The sequence below is a fragment of the Onychomys torridus genome, chromosome 23, assembly GCF_903995425.1.
Source record: "Onychomys torridus chromosome 23, mOncTor1.1, whole genome shotgun sequence".
Taxonomy (NCBI): domain Eukaryota; kingdom Metazoa; phylum Chordata; class Mammalia; order Rodentia; family Cricetidae; genus Onychomys; species Onychomys torridus.
The window spans coordinates 38,805,432-38,827,450 of record NC_050465.1 but is presented as its reverse complement, the minus strand read 5'-3'; the positions used below and the strand labels follow the sequence as shown (position 1 = coordinate 38,827,450).

At 43.1% G+C, this 22,019-nt stretch overlaps 1 protein-coding gene across 3 annotated transcripts in view; it reads right to left on the bottom strand.

Annotated features, from left to right (window-relative positions):
* The window catches only part of Slc39a10 (solute carrier family 39 member 10), a 93,273-nt gene that overhangs the window by 35,067 nt on the left and 36,187 nt on the right, over positions 1-22,019 (bottom strand). Inside the window, exon 1 of one of the 3 annotated variants that reach the window (XM_036172737.1) lies at positions 15,950-16,379. The exons of the other annotated variants lie outside the window; for them this stretch is intronic. The gene's annotated coding sequence lies outside the window, so the exon portion shown is untranslated. Of the gene's footprint in view, positions 1-15,949; positions 16,380-22,019 lie in introns of those variants that run through there. 3 annotated transcript variants of the gene reach the window in all.

Sequence of the window (22,019 nt, the reverse complement as noted above, 5' to 3'; positions counted from 1 at the left end):
CCTGGAATTCAGAGATCCGCCTGCCTAGTGCTGGGATTAAAGGCATTTGCCACCACCGCCTGGCTAAATGTATTTCTATATAGCACAAAAACTAGAGCATCTAACTAGTAACTAATACCTTTACTAATAGCAAACAAATAGCTAGAATAAATTTAACAAATGATGTCTAAGGCCTTTACATAGAAAAGGGTCACACGGTACTGAACAAAATTGAAGACTTAAGTAAATAGACAGCTATACTATGTTTATGAACGGACGAAGTGTTTATCCAATACAATCTCAATCAAAATCCTGGAAGTTATTTTGTGAAAAGCAATGAGCTATATTTAATATTCATGTGAAAACAGACAGGGTCAAAAATGGCCATCACAAGACTGAGGGAGAAAACAAACAGGAATATGTGTGCTCTTAGTTCTCAGAGACAGTGTGGCATTTGGTGCAAAACTAGACCAAAGGAGGGTCAACTAGACGGCTCAGTGGATAAATGTTCTTGCTGCCAAGCCCAACAACCTGAGTTAGATCCCTGGAACCCACATTCTTGAAAGTTTATCCTCTGACCTCCAGAGGCATGTCGTGGTATTTGTGTACACACACACACACACACACACACACACACACACACACACACACACAGGGGAGAGAGAGAGAGAAACAGAGATTAAAAATGTAAAAAGGAAGAAAAAGGAGAATGCCAAAGGAACAAAGAAATATTCTTGATATTAGTCAATATAGTAGCCACCAGCCGAATGTGGGTACTCAAGTCTAGTGAATTAAATTGAACTTAAAAACCAGCTTCTCAGTCATCATAGCCACATTTAAAATGTTGTACCTCAACAAGCAGCTAGGGCCGTGGTCTTGGACAGGGCGGACACAGAGCACAGTCATCACTACAGTAAGTTCTGCCCCACAGCACACTTCTAGAGTCTAGAATGCACTGTGAGCAGTTCTGTTATTTTGAACTTTTCTAGAATAAACATGTGAAACTAATTTCATATTACATTCTAGCTAATTCACATCTGAAATTTGTTAACTGGTGTTTTACATCCTGTTCAATACTATGTATTGGGACCGATGCATGTACTTTACATCAATATGATGTAATGCACAACTTAATTCAGACTAACCATATTTCAAGTGCTCAATAGTTACATGTGACAACTGACCACCGTTACTACAAAATGCAGATCTCTAAAAGGTACTTGAGAAACTAAGAACTTCAAGACAGGAGGCAGAAGACACTGAAAAAGGAAAACTAGTGTCATTTACTTCAATTAAAATTAAGGATTTCCGTTCAAAAGGTGGCTCTGAAAAAGAAAAAGAAAAAAAACAAAAAACAAAGAAGCAAGTCATAAATATGGCGGTAGGGATGGATCTGAGAGGAACTTGGGAAGGGGGTGAATATGATCAAAATGCAATGCATGTATGAAATTCTCAAAGAGTTAATAAAACTAGTATTTTTTAAAAAGCAACTCACGGACTGGAGAAGATGATTACCATGAGCAGACAGGAGCAGAAAGATATATACTATGTCGTTTACAGGTGATTTAAAACACAACAAAACAAAACACAAAACAAGAAAACCTTTCCTTTTTAGGACTAACACGGTGTAGCCAGACCCAGTGGGGAGGATTACACTTTGGAGCAGTTCTCTTCTGTGGAAGGGAAGAGGAGAGTCGGCAGTGAGAAGGACTCATATTCATCATTCTTTCTTTCAGAAAAAAAGGATGAGAGAAAATGAGCTAAGCAATCTGACAGACAGTTAACATCTGTTCTCTGGGTAAGGGATGCAAGTGTTCCCTGTTTTCCTGACACCACACACCTGCGCAGTGGTTAAGGAGCCGGGTGGTTGTGGGAGCGGCATCAGTAGCATCAAGACCGTCTTAGAGAAAGGGTACCCTAGTTACGGAGTTATTACACCCTACTCAGACCTGCTACGTCAGAGTCTTGGGTTATGGTCTAAGAATGTTTTAATCTAGCTTTCCTACTGAGTCTGATATAAACTAGCAAAAGTTTGAGGTCGAATAATTTATACCAATAAATTATCAAGCACCCCTAGCTAGATACTATAGTCAACTGAAGGTTACAATTATCTGAATATATTAAGTTGAATTATATGTGACATGGGCTAAGAAATTTTACAATCTACAAATTTTATTTAATTGCAAAGCTACACTGAGATTTGATTTTTAATCCAAGCATTTCAATTTCTTATCTAGTCTCATTAATAGAGTCATCATTGAAGAATATTAAAATAGTCATGTGGCTAGAAGCTACAGACCACCAAGAAGCTGGAAACCCCCCGAAAGCAGGAAAAGGAAATGCAGTAGTTAAGGCTTCCCCTTAATGTTTTCAGAGTCTGTGTCTGTGGTCGCCTGGTTTCAGACTTGTTTAGCCTTGGGGATGTAGAACAATAAATCACTGTTGATTAAACCACGAGACTGCAGACGCGTCACACAGACAGCGTAGGAAAGTCACACCAGGATTGACAGGAGGACAACTCTGGGTATCCGACCACCTATATCTATGAGATAATAACCAACCACGGGTTAAAGAAAATGTCATGTTTTAGAATCAAAGTAAAATATCTCATGAAAGGGAGGGGCCATGTCCTGCCAGAAGATGCTGGCTTCTCAAATACAACAGGAAGAGCAGTAGAGGTGTGTGTGGTAGGGGGCATGCTAATCAAAGCAACAAGCTCCCTGGCCTGGCTGTCCAAAATAAAAAATAAAAAATTAATTGAAATTTTTAAATAATCCTTCTATTTTTTTCACGTTTTTTTTTTTTTTTCAACCCCCTGGCTAGACATTGTAATGGTCAAATCAGAGAGAAGTCTGAGGAAACGGTCAGTAGCCTGTAAAGCCCACTGCAGACACTAATTACTTTTATTAGTAACTGCGACGGCTTTTGTCTCTATTTTATAAGCATTGAAATGTTCAAAATAATAATGCAGACACAAACTCTTTCGCCTAGACAGAGCGCATTCATTGTACTTGTACACTAATGAAAATGAAAGGCCATGGATGATTCCAGCCAATCATTAGGCAAAATGAGACTCCATTCATCTGTCTCTGCCTTAGCACTTCTGCAGGCACCTCAGGTTTCCTCTGAGAAGCTAGTGTAAGCTGATGTCTGAGTTATCCCTTCATCTGACACACAAATGTCACAAGGTTTCTTCAGTGCCCATTATCCCACTGCTCAATAACCAGGAACCAGCAAATGTAGAGTAGAAAATATCTAATAAATTATGTCATGAAACAGAAAACCTAAAAATAGTATACATGCGATTTATGTTGACGTGTATCACTATTCATCTGTGTAAAGGACTCAATATGTTGCAAAGATTCTAATCTCCAGTCTCTTAATTACTACATTCAAGGGAGAATAATGGGTATTTAAGAATGTAAGTGACACAGGAGTAATCTTCAACTTGGGAGCTTTTTAAATTAAATGATAAAGTTGGCAATTTCAGTACTACTTTGGCAGATGTGTTTGGAAGCATTCATTTGAGTTGGCTAAAAAGCTCTGAAGAGACCCCTTCTCAAAAGGCTCAGGAATAAGAGAGTTCTTTCCTCTTGCTCTGGTTATTCAGAAACATATTAACCTGCCGTGGGTGGACACAACCTCAGACAGTAGGAAGAGAAAAAAAGAAAACACAGGTTCAGGAGGTCACCCTCCACCTCGGGGGAGCTAGACGCTGCCCTCATCAACTTTTCTGATATCCAACCTGCAAGCAGCCACAGGCTTCAGTGGAGGCTGGGAATCCAGGAGCACCTATAATTTATGGAACTTCCTAAGCATTCCAGGGAGGTTGAGAATCCTTTAACAGGGTTATCTGTGGGGTGGAAAAGGAACTTAGGAAATGTCAAACTCATATATTACTCCATCTTAAATACTGGCCTTCAGAGGACGTGGCTGTGCCTTAAACAAAAAATTCCATTATGTCCCTGTTTTAGAGTTCTTCAGGTTTTATGTGTTGAGAGTATTAATTTTCTAACTGAGGACAGCTTTTTATTTTGGCAAGACTTCTACTATGCTCTGCCGACACCAGTATGTAATCCCACCGCACAAGAAATAGCAGGACAAACTCTGGGATGACACAAACTAGCAGATGTCATTAGAAACTTGTGTTCACATTTCCCTATTGATCTGTTACACAGCACCACCGCCAAAAGCGGAAGTATTCCATCACTGCACCATTTCTAACTAAGAGGGTTAATTCACAGCAGGGCAATTTCATCATTACGAAATCACAGTCTTCTAAACCCAACAGCTTGCTTTGGATGAAATGACAAAGAAAAAGCTCATCAACGTCCTCCTGTACTTAGTTTTAATATCTGGACCATGCAGTGCAGCTGTGGCCAACTCCGACTGCATCATGCGCTAACTCCATCGTTAGTAAGGTATCTCTACCTGAGTGCTGGCCACATGAGGACTTGCGCTTGCTGAAACATCTGAATTGTATACCCAGTCATGGATGCTTACCTGCAAGTGTGTTCTCATTCAACTAACGCTTAATTTTTAACGCCTGTTCAAAGAATATAGACTTCAACTCTGAGTCAGGAAAAAGAAAAAACTGGAAACCATTTGCACAGATGAATTTTTAATTTTTTTTTTATCCTGAAATAGTTTAAAATTCAGCAGTGGTAAAAACAGCTCTGATTCCACATTACCTTCCAGTCTACTCTCTCCAGTGGTCTTACATAACCACAGGCCACGTTCAAAACCAAGAGACTGATGCCGATTAAATGTTAAAACTACAGAAAGCACTTGACTGTCACCAGGTTTTAACCACGTTTTACATGCACAGAACACATGGCTGTCCCTAAGAGAAAAGTTACCCAGGTCCTTCCATGAAATGGAGCAGGGAGCCACGGCACAGCCCCACACTGACAGGGCAGGCTCTGGAGATTAGGCAGACCCCGCACAAGATACATTACGTGCTTCCCCTTTACAGCTGTTCTTACTGTGAAGAACACTTACCTCAGTAAATGTCAGTTAACGGGCCTGACTTAGGCAGTTTCCAATGCATACATGAATCAAAACACAGTGTTGTACACAATAAAGATGATTTTTGTCAATTTACATAAAAAGAAAATTTGAGATCTTTGATGGGACATTCCTCCATAAAGGCTTACAAAAATTCTTTAATTAGATTGAATTTTTAACTACATAATGTCGTTACAGACATTTTAGTTTTTCAAGTAAAATAATAGTGCCACAGCACCTTATACACTAATCGCTATTATTACAAACTTTCTGATAGATATTTTACCTTTGTTCTATACAAATAAATGTAAATGGAGAAAAAGATAAAAACACCCTGGAGACTATCTAACGCTAATAGTATACCATACAGTTAGGGTGAGACTTCCAAACTGTGGCACTCACTTGCCTCGACGCTAGGGCTCTTTCTACCACAGAGTCCTATTTCATACCATAACCAGACGTTGATGGGACACTAGCAAAATGGTTCATCTAACACACCATGAAGACTCCTTTAAAGGGAAATGAAATTGTCTCCTAATAACCGTTAATCAATATAAACAACATAAACAAAAAACAAAGTCATTCAATTAGTTACTGAGTGACTGACACAGGAAAGGATACCACCAAATAATAAACGGCCCTATCTATCTCCAACACTGGGTGTCTAGAGAGGACAACCAACCCGGTATAAACTCTATGTCATCTAACTTTCATTTTCAAAATTAAAAAGGAGGGACAAAGGGGAGGCAAGAACATTCTGGAGTGTATTTTTGAAGAATACAGTTAATGCTTCATCTCAGTGGTCTCTCATAGACACACATGTAATAAATACGAACAGCTAAGTATTGTAAGTTCTTCACGCTAGCCCTTTCGATGTTCTCAATCGTTATTTTGAAAGGCAAGGGGGTGGAAATTCAAGGAGAAACCACTCAACTGCTCAACTGGGATTATGTAAGTATGACACCCTTTTAGTAAACATGTGAAAATCCCTTTAAAAAAAAAGTATTCACAGTGTGTAAATTTGAAAAAGAACTTTTTTATCACAGTACTTCTTCATGAAAACACATATAGTTTCCTTCTGCCAATCAACAGCAAAATTCACAGAAAAGGTGAGACATGGCAGTGAGTCTGATGTGTGAAGAAGTATCAGCCAAGGTGTTAAGTCTGTTAGAAGAGATGCAAGACAGAAGGAAGTGCTTCTTTCTACAGCAGCCGATGACCGCAGCTGGAGTCTCAGATTAAGATGGGAGGAGAGAGCCAACTCTGCGAAGTTGTCCTATGACTTCTGCACATTACTACGCACAGGTGCCTACACACACAAATACATGCATGCGTGTACACACACACACACACACACACACACACACACACACACGTACATGCACATATAACAATAAATTTATGCTTTATTTTTTAGAGATTTGTTAAAGATTAAACTGCCTTACAAGTTATGAGTCCTTAGGTAAATATCATCTAAGTCTTATCAAGCGGCCTACTGATCTCTGCTTGTTTTATAGTTAATTAAGAACAAAATAAAATAAAAATACAACACTTTCAAGTGGTAAAAGGCTTACATTTTTATTTCCCTATCTTGTATTATTTAAATGTTACTTAAGTGCAAGTTATTAACAGTAGTATTACTTGGAGTTCATCCTCATTTCTGATGTATTCATCAAATGCATCACCTTGTATAAAGCACTGCAGACCAGCACTCAGAAAAAAATTATTTTATTCACCCTAGCACTACCACTATCTGTCCTCAGCAAACAAAGTAGATAGCATTTACACTTATATAATAAGGAACCTAACAGAACAAACAAAACCGCTCTGGAAAGCAATTAGTTATATCAACATAAGACACTACCATTACTAGATGTGATACTAGTGTTTGATTTAATTACACAAAGTACAGAACTAGGGAGAAAAGACCGTTTGTAATGGCATTAACAAATGCCACCAAAGCCTTACAAGGGCACAAACAGGGCCAATTAGCACAGCCACGGGTATCAGGTCCACTCAATTTCAGCAGGGCTAGGAAGGCCTCATCCCAACACAGCAGCTTCCTGCCACTGCAGAATTATTCTGAGGATACAGGACTGAAGTCATGAGTTCTCAGCAGAAAGCAGAATCCTCCTGCAGCACAAGTTTGTTTTTGTAACCCCATGTGACCAGCTAGCTAACCTCCCAAAGCCATGTTCATGGTGTAGAATGCCAATAAAACTTTCAATAACTAAATGAATACATAAATAAGCACAGTTGAAGCAATCTCTTAATCTTTCCACTGAGATTCACTCATATGGCAATGCAGATGTGTCCACTGAACTTGAGTATAATGCAGTTTGCCTCTCTATAACTTAAAAGTTAGACTATAAACATCTATGTCTTGGTTTAAAGTACCTCATTAAGCAACACACCCAACTAATACTCCAATAAACAACACATCAAGCCACTGTTTCTTGTATTCTGAGCACGTATTTACAAACATTTTCTTTCTAATTAGATGTCTGTATGCCTACTTTATTTCTGCACTCTGACCTTTGTTACAGGGACCCTGAGGCATACTGTAGAAAGATAACAGGTTTTGCTCGTCTTTCCCACTGCTAACACAAATACTAAGATGAGTCAAACCTCACTGGCTGAGACGCCTTTCTGCATTCATTACCCAAATGCCTTGAAAGCTACGGACACGTAGGAGGAATCTAGTTACTCTTCGGTAAAAGCTTCAACTCCCTTCCATGTGCGTACAGCCATCCTTACAAAACGCTCATCAGGAGGAAGAGACAGATGCCTTCATCTTCCAACTGCCACTGCGCAAGTTTTCAGCATGGCATCCATCTTTCCTCTCCCTCCATGGTTTTTCTTTTCACCATGGTGTCACTGCTACACTTCCCTGATGGTACACCATCTTTCCATTCATAAGAGCTGCCAGTCAAAAGATGCTTCTGCAGTCAGGAGGTGGGGCAATGGCCACAGGGCCCAGGGCAATGCTTTCTAACACAGACAGATGCTGACGCTGCTGACCCCAGAAGCGACTTCTCTAGCAGGAAAGTTTGCTGGCCCATTAATTTTCACCATTGTTACAGTCCTTTTGAGTCACTAGGGTCCTCTAATTGTTGGACAAACTGAGATAACATAATTCAAGTATTTAGCAATCTTCTTACAAAAATGGAATCTAAATACCAAATTAATCTGTCAATTGCCAACCCAATAACACACATCAGCAGGCTTAATCATTTCTAATATGTAAGAAAACTATATAAATTCCCACATAAAGATTTAGGAAATTCTTTTTCCTTTTACAACTACATTCCAAAACACAGAGCTGATGTAGATTTTAATATATAGGAGAAAAGAAGTAAAAAGGATGATGTGTAAGAAAAATATTAAGGTTGGAAAATACTGCAGAAAAGAAAAATTGCTTTCTACGATGGATCAATTGTACATAACACTTAAATCTAAAAATATAACACTAAAATAAAGTTCCAAATCAAAATGACAATTGACTCAGGAACTAACAGGAAACGGGAAGGCACACAGGGTGGGAAGAACACTAAGCCACCCTGAATTACAGGAGGCAATGCCTAACTCAGGTCCAGCAGTGAACACGTTACCTGGGCTGGTGAACACCAGGAGAACCAACTCCAGGCACAGAAGGGAACCTGACCTCTCGTAGATGAGTATGAGAAAAGGAAATAGACCTCCTCTACCCTTAAAAAACTTCATAGAACCACTTGATTTTTCTAAAAACTATATTTAACTTTGATTTTCAAGAAAACTGTCAAAGTCAATGAAATTTGAAAACATTTAGCTGACAAGTCAACAAAAGTCTATCGTGTGTAGAAAAAAAAATCACACCAGTCAAGAACTTCACAAGCCTTTATGTAGTTTTTACTACAATATACATCTTAATTCTAATTTATGCCATTATTTCTGGATACTTGCCTGTAATTAACTCCAGGATGAGAAATTGATCGCAAAATTTTAACACTGTGTAGCCTTGCACTCAAATTATTTAACAGAGAAATTCAAAATTCAGCTTTGATATGCCACCAACAGTATAATTACATCACTCTCACTAACAGTACTGTTACCTTTGGAATTAGTCAAAAAGCCTGCTTTATGTTTTTAAAATTATTCCTGATTTGTCGATAGTTTGTCCCCGGGTTAGTTTTCCTGTAACTATTTCATACTCTCAGTTGGTTATAGTGCATTTTCAAAGTCATTATCACTGGTTATTACTGATCTCTCCATATAGAAGCAATCATGCCTCATGCCTATGACGATTCTGGAACTTCATGCATGATTCTTGAATGTAAACAGCTTTTCCCTCTCGCCATATTTAATACATAATCCTATAAGTACAGCGAAAAGCAGCAGGACCCCTAAAATGCTAAGATTTCTTTCATCCATTTCCTTTTCAGGAAAGACTTCCAGCACCCGTCATTGGTGGCACAGATCTAAAATCCCAGCACTCAGGATTCTGAAACAGGAGGCTTGTGAGTTAAGGCCAGCCTGGACTACCCAGAAAATTCCAAGTAAGCCTAGACTACACAGTGAGACCCTGTCTCCAGCAAGAACTAGGGGTCTGGGGATGCAGCTCAGTGTTAGAGCACTTTCCTGGCATGTCCAAGGCCCTGGATTAGATCCCACCACAAAAAGCAAGTGAAGAGAAAAATCACAATCCCTTCAAAGGACTGAACGCAGATAATGAACACAAGTTATGAAAGAGGATCTAAAGCTAATTGTTTTTCTAGTTCTAACTGATATGGATTTTCTGATTTGGTGGTGGGTAAGTGCATAAAACTATATTAGAGAGTGAAAGTATAAAATCCAATGTGAAGTTCCATAGCTTCTGTTCCAAATGGCCACTCTAACTGTATAGAAGTTCTCTGAGCTGTTTGTATTACACTGCTAATATACATTCAATTACTCACTTGGGAATAAATATCCTAACTTAAAAACAAAATATGCAAAACAAAAATATTCCAAACATTAAAAAGTTATCAAGTGATATTATTCTCTAAAAAAGGTCTATGGAGAAATATTACATATATATATTATACATGTATGTGTGTGTCACATATAGTGTAAAATATTATCTATTACATATGTATAATATGCAATATTATATACAATAAATTATATACTATATGTGTGTATATATTTAACAGCATATGTACATACATACACAAACATTCACATATCACATACAGTATGATTGTTACATATATGATTTTGTTAAAATTAAATGATGCTTTACAATTATGTGAAATGCACTTCTAGTTTTACAGACAATCTCATTTTATGTCACTAATGGCAGCTGATATCTCACAGCCTCCTTCATGAAGAGGTCATGTTTCCGTCAAACAGAGCACACAGTGTATGTCTTCACATACACACAGACTCTTCAATAGGGAGTAGTGAGAGCTAACTGATCCAAACACGTGCTCACCAGCCTGTAAGCACACAACTAGGAGTTACCTAATGAAGAGAAGAAAACCAAAACAGGAAGCAGAAGGGGATGGGAAGAGGAAGAAGGCATAAGGAGAAAGATGATGTATTTTCTGCTCTGAAGGAGCGGCAAGGAAGACGCAGCCAACTTCCCAGTGAGGCACGCGAGGTCACCTTCCCCCACCAGGCATGAGAAAGGTGCTGTTTCGTCAGGAGACAATGCTAACCAGGAGACCGAAAAGCGTCCGGTATCGCCGTGAAGAATTCCTGAGAGTTCAATTACCTCTGAGTTGTCATCTGAATGAACACTTTACGAATCAAGTGTTCTACCAGGAAACACTTAAAAGCAACAAGTAGAATAATGCTAGAGTGTTGAGAGTGGATCCCAGGGTTGGCAGACTTGAACTGGCCAGAACAGAGCTGGAGCTTGTGGGCCGCTGTTCCCACCACGGCTTACTCAGTGCTAACACAGCACAGGTGCAGCGATGGCCGACACAGACATGCACGAGCAAGCCACATCCCAAACAGTTCACAGAGCTGTCCCATTACTGCCCCGGTTTAGCCCACATAAAAACAAACACCCCAAAAACTGAATTAGAAACTAATTCAGGAGAAATTATTTTAAAATTCAAAGGTTCACAAAATATGGCAATGAATTCACAAAACTTTTAGATTTGTAAAAAGCCCCATGTGAAATGTCTTATGAGACATGAGCAGCATAGTAGGAAATAGATCTTTGCTACTTTACTGCAACTGAGGTTTTCTAACTCTTACATCAACCTAAGTCCTCAACTGATCAATGAGTCTCAGGTGAATGACCAGGACTGGCCTCTCTTACAGCTCTTCTTAGGGGTTCTCGCAACACTTCTGGTAAGTACTGTAAGGATGCTCCCTACAACATTCTCATGCTTGTCTCACCTCTAAAGCCTTTTCAAAATGAACTATCTCTAAAATTTGAATGTAGATTTTTTTCCCCCAGAGCTGAGGACCAAACCCTGGGCCTCACGCTTGCTAAGCAAGCGCTACCACTGAGCTAAATCCCCAACCCCTGAATGTAGATTAAGGACAAAATTATGCCTGTTGGGAATGTTAATTCAAGGACTAGTATTTGCTGACATTACTCACTCTTTAAGTAGCAAAACAGCATCTTTTAAAGAGACTATAAATTACAAACATGGATATTATAAAATCTTCTACTATTAACTTTTAGATACCCCGCCCTCCCAAATCCCACTCAAATAAGCTGTTGTCCTACAGTTGCATAAACCTGTAACTCCCACTAGCATCCTGTTAGATCATCTTTTAACATTAAAAAGTTCATTAGGTATCCAGTCCCTGTATCTGAGGAGCCTGTAATCCGGGGTATGTTCTATTAAAAATAATTAGGAAAAGAATACTCTATACTATTATGTGATGCAACACTAAACGGCTGTATCCTAACATTTCTAAATACTGTGAGTGACTTACAGAGAGGGCTGCAAGGAGTTTCAGTAACCTTGTTCTTACTTACACCTTCCTGTCAGGTGTCTCTGTTGCTTTATCCTTACGGAACACACTTTTAAAATGTTCCAGTAAGTTTTTATTGAGAAGTAAAATATTTTTCTTATTTCAGAAAAAAATCTAAACATGACTGTGGTCCACTTAAAGATCTTAAGAGTAAAAACAAATATTTTGGAAAATTGGCTATTGACATAATCTGAAAACATGAAAGACTGAGAAATCAAGTGGTAATGATAAGAAGCTAGAGACTTTCTTTTATTCAAGTTACTTAATTTTTCAAACAAGGTCACTATGTGAATATGACATTTTCAAACTTTATTATCAGTACAACATAAAGTTTCACGGGAAAAATTAAGCCAGAAAGTTTAGCACCCTTTTCAAGACAAAAGGCTGAGTAAATAAAACTGCCATTACTCATCTACAAAGCTAACTTCAAACACTTACCTCTCTGATTTTAACAAATTGCTTCTGCAATTTAAAATTAAAAAAAAAAAAAAAAGCCTACACATTCTTCTGAAATGTGACTTGATTCTGCATCTATCCAATTTTTTTTTTTTTTTACATATTTGGAAAACTGGGGAGTAAATGTATGGGGACACAATCCATTAAAAAAAAAAAAACCAGACAAGACATTTTTATTGGCAGCAGTAATCAGCTAAAGGAAATCCATAGGTACATCTAAAGGAAGGCAGTCTTGTTTCAGTCTTGAGGACAGATGCCAAGGAACTTGGAGGTAAATCAAACACTAGGGGGCAGCAGACTGTTGAGGATTGTACCAGGCAACGGACTCAGACACAGGGAGACGGTATCCATTCATTTGGCTGTAGGGCTAGAGACAGGCTAGAAACCCACTATGGCAGCTAAGCCATCTTCTGGGCTCCGCCCCCAGCCTTTTGTGTATCTTTAATGTGAGATACACTCTAACGGAAGACGGTTTAAAATTAAACCACGGGGATAAAAAGCTGTTTTGACGGCCGCCGTTTTCAGCTGTCTTCCTTGTCCAATTTGTGAATACTGCTTTTAAATGGATCACTGACAATGTGCCTTCGATACAAAACTCAGCAGCATTTCCATCCCTGGAGTAGGACCAGTATTTCTATCCAAATGATTTTGTTAATGCCAAGTTTAAACCCGACAGGAAAGCTATCTATGCCCAGTCACTGAAGGTGTCATGACACACTGATGGATTGTGACAAAAAGCTGTGGGGTATATGCTTCCCTTCAGGAATGTGGCTTTGTGAAAATAGATAAGATAGACAGAAAGGTAGATAGAGAGATGATAGACAGACAGACAGACACCCATACACATGTAACTACAGAATAGAAAAATGAAAAAAAAAAAAAAAAGGCACAACACAAATCTACAGTTATCAGTCACTACATATGAGTTATGGACTTAAAAGATGGGCCCTCTCTCAAAGACCTAAGTAGTACAAATCATTAAGTCTCATCCTGGGGTTAATCAACTAGTAGACAAAAGAGAAAGTAAATTCAATAATTAAAGAAAAGTTTGGATGTAGAAAAGCTTAGAGGAATAGCCCTTTGGTCCTGAAGTAGGTTTTATAACCGTCTAAAGCAACTGGCAAAGGTAATGAAATTAGTTCATAGTATGTCCAGGTTTTAAATATTTAACCTCACTCCAGATCCCTAAATTTATCCAAATACTGCTCAATACCCGGAGTTCAGGAGGGGCAGGGGTATATCCCTTGCTGTATGTACCTTATCTTCTCCACATACCACTTAAGAGTTTCTAGAGCAGGGCCTACACGCTAAACATCAGGCCTCCTCAAAGTACTTCAAACCAGGGATTCAAAATCTCGCGAGAGCTCGGTGACTCCCAAGACTGAGGAGGGAAGATCCCGAGGTTCCAGGGACGCCAAGGGGCACACAGGTAAACTATTGACTGAAACCAGAAGTCTGAACAAGAAAGTGGGATGATGGTGACAGTTTACAAGCTCTTAGGACCGTAACAGGAAGACCTAACACAGATTTTTATACTGAAATATAAACGCAATTCACGATCAGACTTGGGTTCTGGCCAAGAAACTCCATTATTTAATATGCCCAACAAAACTTGGAAACATATCTATCTAGTCCTGCGTTTCTGGTAAGGGGTATTCACCTGCACAGCTTATGACTGTAAGCGTGCATATATCCACACATGTGCACCCCTTTGCAGTACTGAGGATCAAGCCTAGGGTCCCGGAAACAGTAGGCAAGCTTCCTACTGCTGAGCTGTAAGGAGACTTTTAACTTTTTGAGACAAATTCCAGGACTGGGGAGGACAGCTTCCTTCCTCAGTCTCTCAAACTAGCTGGGTTTATCCTCGGTGTCTTCAGGAGTCACACGAGAAAACATCTTCCCCGCCTCTTTTAAAGTAGCATCCAAATTATTTTTGCACAGGAGTTCTTAACCATGGTTAGCTGACAGAATTCAGTTTTGTCAGTTTGGGGAGAGAGTAAACCGCTGGAATTTAGTTACTTTCTACTGAGAAAGTAACTCTGAATACAGGCCAAAATTAGTGATACAAAACTGAAACAAATCCTTTAAAGATTATGAAGTTAGCTATTAGGCAGGCCAGAAACGACTGGTATTTGATGTTTTATTAAAGTATGCATTACTCCATCACAAACATAGTTTCCAGATAACTGTTTCAATGTAACTGAACAACTCCTTGTAGGCTTACCTACCTATAGTCACAATCTCAACCCTTCCGTCTGGGAAACACAAAGATGGTAAAATACGCCCGTGAGTGAGCACATTTTATTTTCTTCGCAGCATTTATCACCCATGCGTCTGTCCCAGTGCATCCCTCAGTGCACACAGGAAGTGGGGAGTCTGGGAAGGATTCCCAACGTCCAGCGGACGTGACTCACAAGGTCCGTGTACGTGTCGATTAGAGGAACCCTAACATTACAGTGTACACACAGCCGTCTTGCCTGGTTAGGGCTCCCCAAGCGCTCTGTTACAGTTCTAAGCCTCAAGCTCCCCTATTCCTCTTAAGTGCCACCCGACACACCGTCTCAAAAGAGAAAACACACAAGGGGAACCTGCCACACGCTAGCTGCCGCACTTAACAATGGAGACAGAAGTCAAACTTTCTGCGCGGCAGCAGGGCCTGTCTTTGGACTCGTGCTTTGTGTCACTCTCGGAGCACACGTCGGGTGAAGGGCCCCTTCCAAATCGGTGGCGGGGCGTCCTGCGGCCGGAGAGGGCGAGCTAGATGTCCTCTCCACGTGCCCGGCTCCTTACACTCGGCCCATGTGGACGGGCTCCCACGTGAACGCGTCTTCTCGGAAGCCACAGGAAGCCCCGTCCACGTCACGCCACCCGCGGCCTCGCCGGGCCGGGGAGTTCCGAAGACCCCCCACCACCCCCCGGGGAGGAGCGGGGCGTGGAGCGGATGCGGACCCCGCCGCGGGACGGACGGTCGGCTGGCTGGCCGGCCGGCCGGGCCCCTTCCCTCCGCTCCCAGCCGCGCCCACGCCCGCCCTGCAAGCCCGCTGCCCGGGAACAAAGCCCGCGGCCGCGCCGCGCTCGCCCCACGCCGCGGCTCGGGGACCCGTGGGCTGCGCCGGCGCTGCCGCGCGCCCCGCCGAGCCTTTTCGGTTGGCCCGGAGCTCGGCGCCGTTACCACCCCGCGGCCGAGCCCCTGGGACCCGCCTCGGGTCCCGGGATCGCGCCCGCACGGCGGCCGCGGGAAGCCCGCGCAGCCCCCAACCGGCGCCGCTCGCCCCGGGCTCCCGCAGCAGGGCCGAGGGGCACGGGTCCCCGCCGCCGCCGCCGCCCGCGGCCCCACGCGCGGGCCCCGCGAGCCGCTCTCCGGCTCGCCGCCGCCTGCAGCAGCTGCGGACCCCCCGCGCCCCGGCCCGGAGCCCGGCCCCCAGCCCCCCGGTGCCGGCCCCAGCCCGGCTGCCCGGCCTCCCCAGCCGTCCCGGGACTCGCAGGCTCCGCCGCGCACGGGGCCGGTTCTGGGGGAGGGAATGTAAACAAATCGGGGTTTTATAGTTACCTCACACTCGAGTGCCGTGTGCATCTCCTCTCCGCTCGGTACCAAACCCCGGCTGCACCCAGTCGTGTATTCTCCAAAGCCGCCTGCGCTACCTGCGTCGCGGAGCCCAGCGCGCGGGCCGTGGCTCTACGCCGACGGCGCACCCGGCCCGCTCGGGCGCCCTGCGCAGCCGCACCCGGGCCGCCTCAGCGCTACGCCAGCGGCGCACCCGGCCCGCTCGGGCGCCCTGCGCAGCCGCACCCGGGCCGCCTCGGCGCTACGCCGGTGGCGCACCCGCAGCGCCCGGCCATTCACTTCGCGGACGCGCCTGGCGTCAGGGCAGCCGCGGGGCCCCCCCTGCGGGAGCTACACCGACGGGCGGAGCTGGAAGAAATGCGATCTACGCAAATTGCGGAGCTCAGGAGCCCCCCCGCGCTAGTTTCGTTCCCAGAAAGGACGCGGTGGTGGGGTGGGGGGTGGGGGTGGGGGAGTTGGGGCGGCTTCTAACGCATGCGTGGTGCGCCCCCGGTCGCCTCGCCTGGCCTTCGCGCGTCGGTTGCTGAGGCCTTGGGCTGGCTGATGGGAACGTGCAGACCCGGAGAGCGAACAACGCCCTCAGCCCAGAGGTCTCGGAGTGATCAATTAGGGTGTTGATCTGTACGCGGGTTAGACATCTATTATTAAATTAACCCCTCCCCCGCTGTCCCAGCACACCGTCCCGTTCTCGGGGCAAATCTGAACTTCAGTGCTATGTGCAAAGTGTTTTGCATAACTCCCCCCACCGCACCCCCATTTAAAGCGCACTTACAGCGGGTCTTCCCAAACAGAAAGGAGAAGTGGAGTCTAAAAGTATGCCACGCAATTCTGGTAGCTCTGGGTACCCTTCCAACGACAACCCCACCGCTCTAACCAGTGGACAGTTTTAGACCCAAAGGCAGAACCTTGATCTGCCCAGCAATTCCGGTAGACTCATGCCTACATCCTGCTGGAGCTTGCATCCCTTTGCTCACACCGCCATTCACAATGGCCTCCTCCCCACTTAAGCAACTAACAAACAACCCACAATTTTCTTAAAAGGAGGCTCGGCAAACCCTTTGCTTCATTATGCATTACTCCGCTTCCTGGCTCTGAATTCATGTCTAGGCTTATTTGTATTCTGCCCGGATGCCTGTGTTTCTGTATTCAAACTGAGCGTACTTACTAGTGAAAGTGAATTCTGGGGGTGCTTTATGGGTGTCCAAGGGAGTGCACATAACTCTGAGCAGCAGTAATTGCCAGCTTTATGGTGTCAGGTACCTCTGACGTGCTCTGCATGTGTGTTAATTTAATACTCATAACATAGTGAAGAATGATTTATCCAGGGAATGGAGACATAAGAAATAAGTAACTTGCCTGAGAGAACAGGGGAGGAGGGGCATAGAGAACCAAACCTATTCAGTATGGCTACATGGCCTATTTGGCATCCTTGAACTCCATGAAAGAATCTGGTGTGCCTTTTATTCTCTACCTCTACAGGGAACATCTTCCAGGTGTTTAATAAATGTCTGACTGAAAACACACTGCTTCTCAGAGCCCTCTTTTCTCACCGGGGAAGCCAACCCATGACCTAACTAACTCCTGCTATCAAAGGGGAAAGTTCTGAGAAGTCAAGCCAGACCCTGCCCTAGTGGAAGAAGACAGTGGGTAACCATAGTCCCAGACTCATGAATAAATGCGGGGATTGCGTAAAAGTATTGACTAAGTTGTTTAGAGTCTATCAGGTCATTGTAAGTAGATCCTTTTGATACAAAGCATAAAAACATCCAAGTGGCCCTTATTTTTTAAGGTTTCTAATTATTAGATTGAACACTGTCAGTGTCTTTAAAATATAGACTATCTTTCACTTGTATCCCATTTTCCAGCACCTTCGGGGACTTGGGCCTATCTATGTATTTACTAAACAATGCTTGCCTGGTTTGTTAAATAGGTGGGGAAACAGTGAAGCTCGGCCCTGCAGAACAGTCAGTGGCTCCTGCTCTGGGTGGCATTCCTCTGTGCTCCCCACATCTAAGTCTTTTAAGGATCCCCAGAACTCCACAATGGGACAACTTAAAGGGCTGATGTTCTTGCTCCTGCTGCTTCAATTATAGTATCATTTCACATACCGGTACCTGAATTTTAAAGGTAACCAGCCTACCTCTATGAGACAGTGTGTTAAATTCCTGGGCCCTTTTAGTTCTTCCAAGGACTAGAAATGAGCCAGGTACAATAACACCCCACCTTGAACCGTCACTGAAGTAAGTCCACGTCAGAGACCCAGCTTTCCTTCTGATTTCAGAGGAAGTGCTCACCGTGCATGACAAAGTTAAGATGGTGATGAAACCTACAAAGAGTGAGACCGACGGATCCTGAGAAATCAAACCTTTCAAACTCGGTTGTTCTTTTCGGGAATCAAGATTAGTAAAAACCAATGAATTTTTTTTTTTTTTTTTAATCTCCTTAAATTCACTTCAGTCTAAACACTGATTTTTCACATGGTCAAATATGCCTAGAGAAGTGCTTATTTAAGAGAACGGGAAGATGAAGTGAAAAGTGAGATATTAACTTCCAGAATAGAGATTTTAAAACTGGGGAAAGTGGATGTCAGGAATAGGTAAGCAAAGGTTTGAACCTAGGCTTCAGAATTAGCAATTATCCATCCTTTCTAGAGGCTCTGTATTTCATACTTGGGGGTGAAATCCCAGCTCTGCGGGTCTTCCTGTTCCTCAAGAGCCTGACTCTTTGAGACAGTCCAGGAAGATCGGCCAACATAGCCTCAGCGAGGGACAAACGTGACTGATGTGCGTGTCAAGGGAAATTATGTAATAAACTGAATTTCAGAAATCTGCAGAGACAGAAATAGATTGGAGGTATGAAATAACACAAACATGTAAGCACTTCCCACCCAGAGCAGAAACACTGACTTCGTTATGATTTGCCAAGCTGACTATAACATTAGAATGACTACACACGTGTCTCTAGTTATGGGGGTGCTAAGAGAAGGGCTTTGTGCTGAGGGTTGCTGCTGCAGGGGCACCCACAGCAGAGAAGCTGTAGAGCTTCTGGATTCACTCTGGCATGCCCTTCAGAAATAAAAATAAGACCTAGCTCCCGAGAAAGAGGGAGGCTCACTCAGAAGAATGAACCAAAGCAAAGACAGTTATCCGCGGGACCAAACCTATTACGCATACTCACACATCCCTGGAACTCCATAGTTAGCCTTGAGACCCCATGGACTTTGACCATGGGAGAAGTTACTGTCTTTATGTTATTTATTTATGCTGCTCATTGTGGTGGGTATTGTGTTCCCTGAAATATTGTGTGTTCCCCGAAATAAACTTATCTGGGGTCAGAGAACAGACAGCCACTAGAACAGAGCCAGAAATGGTGGCTAGAAAATGGGAAGAGTAAGCCATAGCAGAAGTTGGGCAGTGGTTGCACACGCCTTTAATCCCAGCACTTGGGAGGCAGAGCTAGCTGGATCTCTGAGTTCAAGGCCACTTTAGAAACAGCTAAGCATAGTGACCCACGCCTTTAATCCCAGAAACACAACCTTTAATCCCAGGGAGTGGGGGCAGAAAGAGAAAAGTATGTAAGGCGTGAGGACCAGGAATTAGGGGAGAAAAAGGCATGTAGTGAGTAAAGCAATCGGCTGGTTAAGCATTCAGGCTTTCGAGCATAGTTCAGCTGAGAGCCATTGGGATGAGGATTCAGAAGCTTGCAGTCTGAGGAAACAGGATCAGCTGAGGGACTGGTGAGGTGAGGAAACTGTGGCTTGTTCTGCTTCTCTGATCTTCCAGCAATCACCCCAATAACTGGCCTCGGGTTTGAGTTTTATTAACAAGTACCTTTAAGATTCCTACTACAGCTCATGGAGTAGGTTTTTTCAGGCCTTTTATGAAAAAGAGGTTCCACAGAAGGAGCACACATGATCATCTAGATTCCTAAGGCAAAGGGCTGCAGGACAAAGATAAACGAAGACAGCACTTCTCATTTTGCTCTCAGCCACCATTCCCGACTCAAGATCATGAAGATTTAGAAAAGCAGGCTTGGTACCCCCTACCACGAACCTAGGACCCAAGGGCCAACAGGCAGCTTTCAAGCCTTTAAAATCCCAGCTACACAGCTGACTTGGCCTTCAAAAACTCAGCTCCTAGTCCAGAGGAATCAGGGGGATAAAAAGCAGTAAAAAATAATCATATCAGTATTGCAAATCTTAAACGTCTTCAGGATGATTATTACCCTTCAATTTAAGGAAAATCACCAACATGGGAACAATTAACCATGAGTTCCCTTAAATTAGTTGAAATGAATAAACACATATTTAGGATTCATTTTTAAAATGTCATCACCTGAGAATAAGTTTCAGTTCTTGCCCAAAGCTTCCAAGAGAATGAGACCAGTTTCACAACTAACTTCTACAAAAACAAGCAAGTCTATCGTTTAAGCCAAGACACGCTTAGCAAACATTGTGTAGTTTCGTGTGTTAAAACCTGGACAGCAAGAATGCAGCAAAACTACATTTTAGGGGAGGCAATAAATGAATTGTTAAAACAAGAGTAGCAATTACTGGCTGAAAAGCTAGACCACTTAGAAGTTAAAGGCATTTTTGCCCTTTTAGAAGACCCTGGTTCACTTCCCAGCAACCATGTAGCAGCTCACAAACATCTGTAACTCTAGTTCCAGGGAAGCCAATACCCTCTTCTGACCTCCTCTGGAGTCAGGCACACACGTGGTGCACATATATGCATGCTGGGAACCAGGCACACACAGAGTGCTCCTACATGCATTCATGCAAAACATTCATACCCACGAAATAAAACTAGTCTTTAAAGTGGTGATTACAAGGATTTCTGAATGTCTCTTGCATTTCGTTCTAAGTAAGGAAGAGTGCTTTATTTATAATAAAATAAGCCGCTTTTCTGCTTGTCAGAGAATGGCATAAATCACTTCTTTTCAATGCACAGGTTGGAAGAAGCTTCAGGTAATTTCTCATGCTTGTAGGGAACATGTCTGGCAATGCCCACTAGCCTAGGACTCACCGTGCCCGGCTTGCTTGCTTTCTTGGGGATGAGCTCACCTATGGCACCAGATGATTTCATACTCGAGTTTCATTCTAATTATTAGGATAAGGACATTGTTGCTCTAAGCAGTTATATTTCATAGTTTGCCTTCCAAACCTAAACACATAAATTTACATGGTTTAAAAAGTGTCAAGCAGCCGGGTGGTGGTGGTGGTGGTGGTGGTGGCGGCGACCGCGGCGGCGGCGCACACCTTTAATCCCAGCACTCGGGAGGCAGAGCCAGGTGAGTCTCTGTGAGCTCGAGGCCAGCCTGGTCTACAGAGTGAGTTCCAAGACAGGCTCCAAAGCTACACAGAGAAACCCTGTTTTGAAAAACAAACAAAACAAAACAAACAAGTGTCAAGCAACATTTCAGTGTTTTAAACATAATTAATTCCTGATATAACCCCACAAAGTGGATATTATGATGTCTGTCCATTTGATTAAAATACCTTGATGGCAGAGCCAGGACCCCAGTTCTAGCCATCAGGCTCCTGAGATGGCACCCATACTCCTGCTTCTTATATCAAGACTGTGCCAGAGGTTGGGAGGCAGCTTAGACCATGTGTGTGGTGGTGCACGCCTGAAATCCTTGTGCTGGGGAAACAGAGACACATGCATCCATGGGGACTCCTGGCTAGCTATCTTAGCCTACTTGTCAAGCTCCAGGCAGTTTGAGAGAGAGAGAGAGAGAGAGAGAGAGAGAGAGAGAGAGAGAGAGACTATTTAAAAAACCAGGACAGAAGGCACCCGAGGAACAACACTGGAGACTGTCCTCTGGTCCAGGTGTGCACATGTGCATCTGCATACATGCACCCACCCCCACACCCCACACACATATATGGCTGTGCCAGGCCTGACTGTTGTGAAGATACCTGGCCAGTTTCTCTGAAATGGTAGTAATTAAAACATGAAGGAAAAGGGATCCATAAACCGGCGTCTGTAAAGGCTGTGGGCCAATGGAAACTTTAAATGTGCTGTTAAAAGAAATAAAGAATAAAACCAAAAAC